The 5,497-nt window shown below is 41.6% G+C and overlaps 1 long non-coding RNA gene across 1 annotated transcript; it reads right to left on the reverse strand.

Annotated features, from left to right (window-relative positions):
• Positions 1 to 606: 606 nt before the first annotated feature.
• LOC148395940 (uncharacterized) lies at positions 607 to 3,906 on the reverse strand. Its single transcript, XR_015859086.1, has 9 exons — positions 3,848 to 3,906; positions 3,342 to 3,390; positions 3,224 to 3,252; positions 3,014 to 3,061; positions 2,146 to 2,182; positions 1,862 to 2,052; positions 1,604 to 1,672; positions 1,411 to 1,500; positions 607 to 1,262 (listed from the first exon to the last, which is right to left on the reverse strand). It is a non-coding gene; the product is annotated as an uncharacterized LOC148395940 (long non-coding RNA).
• Between the last annotated feature and the right edge of the window lie 1,591 nt (positions 3,907 to 5,497).

Below are 5,497 nucleotides of genomic sequence, written 5' to 3' on the forward strand. Positions count from 1 at the left end.
GCTTGGAAAAACGGACAAAAAAAAAGAATCTACGCCCTTCTTCAATTAGGAAAAATAAACTGTTTTTTCTTAGCCCGTTCCTTCCACTGGGACTTGAACCCAATTGTTTCTTGGCTTGGAAAAACCAAAGACGTATCTCATGGCTCGGACAAATCAAAGCCGTATTTCTCATAGCTTGGACAAACCAAAGCCGTATATCTCGTGCACCTTTAGCTTTCTACGCGTTTCACAACAACACAATCACACAACTTTAGTGCTTTAACTTACTTGTCCCCTGGTCCGTTGCACTGCCGGATCCCGTCAATCCACCTCTGTCAGACGAAGGCAGACCTAAGATGCTGGCCCAGCGAAGAATTCTCTTCCCAGGACTTTCTTTTCCAGGTCCTCCTAATGGACGCTGGCTTGTCGACAATGCAGCACGTCCTCCTCCGTCAGCCAGATGGCGGGTATGAGGGATCCGGGTCACGGCACAAAAGTTAGAGTGGTGCTCACTCTAACTTATTTTTGCAAGAACCACACACAGTATGCCCTTTTTAAGCATTTGCAAATGGAGAGTCATTTGTCGCTGTGCGTACAGCGATGATGGAATGAGGTCTTACTCAGGCCTCTTGCAAGAGCATTTTTATTGAGAGAAACAGGGTGGGGGTGAGAGTGGACAGGATGGGGTTGAAGCTGGACCTGCTGCTCAAAGCATAGCAGGGGGTCTTTTACGACGTTGTGTAAACAAAACAACTTCCTCTGCAGCTGGTCAATCAGTTCAAAAGATCTTAGCACTTTCTTCTACTACTTTTGTTAAGACAGGACAAGCTAGGTTAATTATTACAGGTTACATTCCAACATAAACATACGATCAAGATAATCTGTAAACCCCAACACATTACAAATATAAATGTGCAATGTTTTGAAATCATATGTTTAAAAATGTAAAAATATACATACAATATTAAAAAATGGGGGCTGTTAAATAGAACAAAACTGCTAAGTTACAATATATGTATATGTGTATATATGTATATATTATACATATTTTATGTAGGACATATCAAATAAACATAACCAGCTCAGCGAAATACAAGAGGGAAACAAAATAAAAATCACTCTCTTTCGGGGTTTTTCTACTCAGCGCTGGAGCTTGTTTTAATTTTAAAGCCCTTGCGGCCCTTGTTTCATCATTCGTGGCCTCTGTGCGTGTCGCCAACAGCTTCTATTAAGATGAACTCGATGGACATCGGGCACCACCAATTGTAGACCTTGAGATTACTCTGTAAAAGAAATATGAATATGGGGAGAAAAAAAAACCGACTACCTGTAAAATAGTTTTTTCTTGAAGCATCTCATGTCAGTCGCACATTTCGAACACGAAGCAATCGCACAGGAACAAGCAGACAGTTTTTTTTTTATTTTATTTACCAGCGCTATCAGAGCAGTCTTCCTGAGGGCACTCTGCACGAGTCACACAAGCACGCATATTGAACTTTGTCATTGTCATTTGTGTAGAGTCTACAACAGAAAAAAAAAGTCAACATTGAGCGCAGCCACCACATCGTAAGCCTTCACTGTTGTCTTTTTTTAATCTACAGTACAAATGTCAAACTAATCATACCTGTCCATGGTCTTGGAAACATGCAGGTCTCCAAATCAGCAGCCTCCTAACACAAGACTGCTTTGCAATCTTTATACAAGGAATTATGAACAGTGTCTTAGAAGAGTGGAATCAAGAGTTTTCTTGTAAATCAAGCAAAAAATAACTGAAAAGTCAGTAACTTTGACAGTACAGCAATTAAACCAAACAGAACCCTACAGGTTCCATTTGTAAGCTATCAAGAGTGAGGGGGGGGGGGCATCCAAAATTTTGACTAACCAATTCCAAACTTAATGATTCTGCCATTCAGTCTTGCATGCTGTTTGTCATTTATTTCCTTGGACATCATGTCAAAGGTCTACAGATGAGTCCTGGGCACCGTCCACTCTCCACGTCACATTCTGAACGAGAGTTGAGGCTCCTCAGCCCAGGGATTGCCAGAAGGGGCTACACGACTACCTTCAGAAACTCTGAGAATAAAGAGAAATAGAAATAAAATACTCACTTAAATTATTGCAGCTATGACCTCTTTTTAATTGAGTAATTTTAATAAAAATTCTTACTTTTCCCTGTTATGGACGTTTTACACTCACTTCCTCGCTGTTGAAAAATGAAGCAAATATTAGCTGCAAGATTCAAATGAACTATTCTCCAGTGATAAACTTTGCCCTGTTGGAAAAAAAAGGATCGCATTCTGTCTGTGCCTTTGTGCTGCAATTTAATTTGGATGTTGTACATATCCATCCATCCATCCGTTTTCCGTACCGCTTAGTTCCCACGGGGGTCGCGGGCGTGCTGGAGCCTATCCCAGCTGTCATCGGGCAGTAGGCAGGGGACACCCTGAACCGGTTGACAGCCAATCGCAGGGCACACAGAGACAAACAACCATTCACACTCGCACTCACACCTAGGAACAATTTGGAGTGATCAATCGGCCTACCAAGCATGTTTTTGGGAGGAAACCGGAGTGCCCGGAGAAAACCCATGCGGGCCCGGGGAGAACATGCAAACTCCACACAGGGAGGTGGAATCGAACCCACACCCTCCTAACTGTGAGGCGGACGTGCTACCCAGCGCGCCACCGAGCCGCCAACACATACACATATTCAATCATGTTATTTTAAAATAGTACTGATAAAATTGCTTGTACAAGTTGTTATCCAAATGATGAAAATGTACAGGGTAAACCTGGGTTTTATTTTACACTTTGACATCCGCCCTGGTTTCCGGAGTGTCAAAATCAAGGCAATGACATGTCATGAATGCAAGTTCCATATTGAAGATTGCAATTACGCTTTTTGCATATGCTCGACAGTAGCTAAGCATACGTAAGTATATTCAAACCAACAATAACAGGTCAATTTCCAAAGATAACGCAAGGCAGTTGTGATTACTTCTACAATCAAGAATAAGTCAAAATTCAATCTGTACCTTGTCAGTTTTTAATACAGATGCTCCTCTTTTCTCCAGGCTTGGAGTCTGAAAAAGACGGAAAGGGAAAAAGATGTCTGATTCGCCCATTTACCACTATTAATCATATGACACAACACAATTTTAACTTTTAAAGTGATTTGCCTTGCAAAGGCCTGTTGAGTGCAAAACAAAGTTAGGCGCACATGACATCAGAAGATAAAATCCTACCTTTTCACGTGCCACTCCTTGAGCTAAATCTGGAGTCACAAATCACAACATAGGTAAAAAGGGAAAAGACATCTTTGCCATGCCATCAGAAAATCTCAAATTTGTTACCTATACTTACTCTTTGATGTTGTTAGCCATGGTGATTTTTGAAAGCGAGCTGTTGACATCTGCAAAAGCAATGGCACTATTTACATTAGTTTTGAATTCACATATGAATTGTAAATGCATAAGGCATAACCTCTTGTCAAAAATAACATTTCCTTTTTAAATGTAGGCAGTTAAATGTCGTATGTTAAATGTTGTAAGTTAAATGTACAGTTATAAACTTTCAAAAATATTTCGTTCACTTGAGATTTTTTTTACTTAAGAAAACCACTACATACATCGACATGAAACAAACTTTTTGGAATTTGAAGCAAATTCACTTAAGCTACCATCAACGTTTAGCGACCATTAACATTTGTGTCAGCTCTTCTCTTCACACAGCAACTAGTCGCGTAGCAAAAACGAAGGAGCAGCAGGCAAAATACAACTTAAGTCCAAGCTTGAAATCGATTGTTAATGAAATGGACAAACTTTGCAGGACAAAACAACACCTCTTACTGAAAAACCTCTAAGACTCACCTCATACCAGCCAGCAACAGGCTCAAACAGGCCACTTCGCTTGCGCCGCACACTTCTTCTTCTTGTTTTTTTTACTGTGGCGCACAATTTATGCACGTGTCTGCCCCTAGCCTTTCGAACGAAGCAATACAACATTGCAATCCCATCCAATTTCAGCTGGTTTCGGGTTCAATATTTCATATTTGATGGATTTAATTTTGGCATCTATGGAATAACCTAATATAGACTTCTATATCAGGTTACATAAATACACGTCACAGGGATCATTGGTTGTTTACAACAAAGTATTACAACTTATGTACATTATCTATACAACTTATAGTTGGTTTAGGGTTTAATATTTCACAGGGATGAGATTTCCGTGTTTTTTTTTTCGTGAATAGTGTAGATCCGTTGAGAAAATTGTTTTTATATGGGGGGTGGCGGCTGGCAGCAGTATTGCGACAATAGCCGCCTTATTTTTGGCAGCATTTTGGCGCTACTTTCATCACATCATTTGCCTACTCATTTGCCTAATTAGCAAAATTTTAGCCAGCATGGCGAAAATTTTAGAGAAAAAAGACGAGGATCGTGAGAGGGAAATAGTCGAAAGGGATCAGGAATTGCTTCAGATGGGCATGGCTCGAGACCAACGTCATCTTACAACTCGGAACACAAAGACGCTCTTAAAGCAATGCGACAATGAGCACCCGGCGCGCTGCGGTTGCGCGACCGGACTAAATTAAGCTCCCTGCGCACTGAGGTGTACTTACATTTTGGAAAGTACATCAGGACTTTAAAAATATTTTCTAAATTTCAGCGATGGCTCTGTCATAATAATGCGATCAGCGCGGTGCAGTTGTGCGGTCGGCGACGTGCTACGTTTGCGCGTTCGGCGGTGCGCTGCAGTTGCGCGATCGGACAAAATTAAGCTCCCTACGCATTTAGGTCCACTTGAATTTTGGAAGGTACATCAGGAGTTTAAAAATATTTTCTAAATTTCAGCAACGGCTCTGTCACAATAATGCAACCAGCGCGGTGCAGTTGCGCAGTCGGCGACGCGCTACGTTTGCGCGTTTGGCGGTGCACTGCAGTTGCACGATCGGACAAAATGCGCAAATGAAAAAATGCTTTAAAAAAGTCTTGGAACGGATTAAAAGATTCGGAATTCGACCGATTCTTCTTGAACCGACTTCTGGAACGGATTGTGGTCAAAAACCGAGGCTTGACTGTATTATATTCACCTTGGTAGCCCACCAAGCAGAAATATATTTTTTTAACAAAACTGTTGCAATTGAGTGATGAAATTAATGGTATTGGGGTTGCTATCCTGCCAAAATCCAGGGGTTTCAAGGGAGCTTTTCCCCTTGAGCCCACTCCAGGGCATTGCCCCTGGCCCCCAGTGGGGGCCTGTGGGCCCTGTGGCCCCCGATATGGGCCTGTAGTACAAGTACAACGTTCTGGAATGGCTATCTCAGTTCCCAGACCTGAATATTATTGAACATCTGTGGTGTGATTTAAAGCGAGCTGTCCATGCTCGGAAACCATCAAACCTGTCAGAACTGGAGATATTTGTCAAGAAGAATGGTCAAAAATACCTTCAACCAGAATCCAGACTCTCAATGGAAGCTATAGGAAGCATTTAGAGGCTTTTATATCTGCAAAAGGAGG

The sequence above is a fragment of the Syngnathus floridae genome, chromosome 6 (genome assembly GCF_059516105.1).
Source record: "Syngnathus floridae isolate MCC-2025c chromosome 6, RoL_Sflo_1.0, whole genome shotgun sequence".
NCBI classification, from domain to species: domain Eukaryota; kingdom Metazoa; phylum Chordata; class Actinopteri; order Syngnathiformes; family Syngnathidae; genus Syngnathus; species Syngnathus floridae.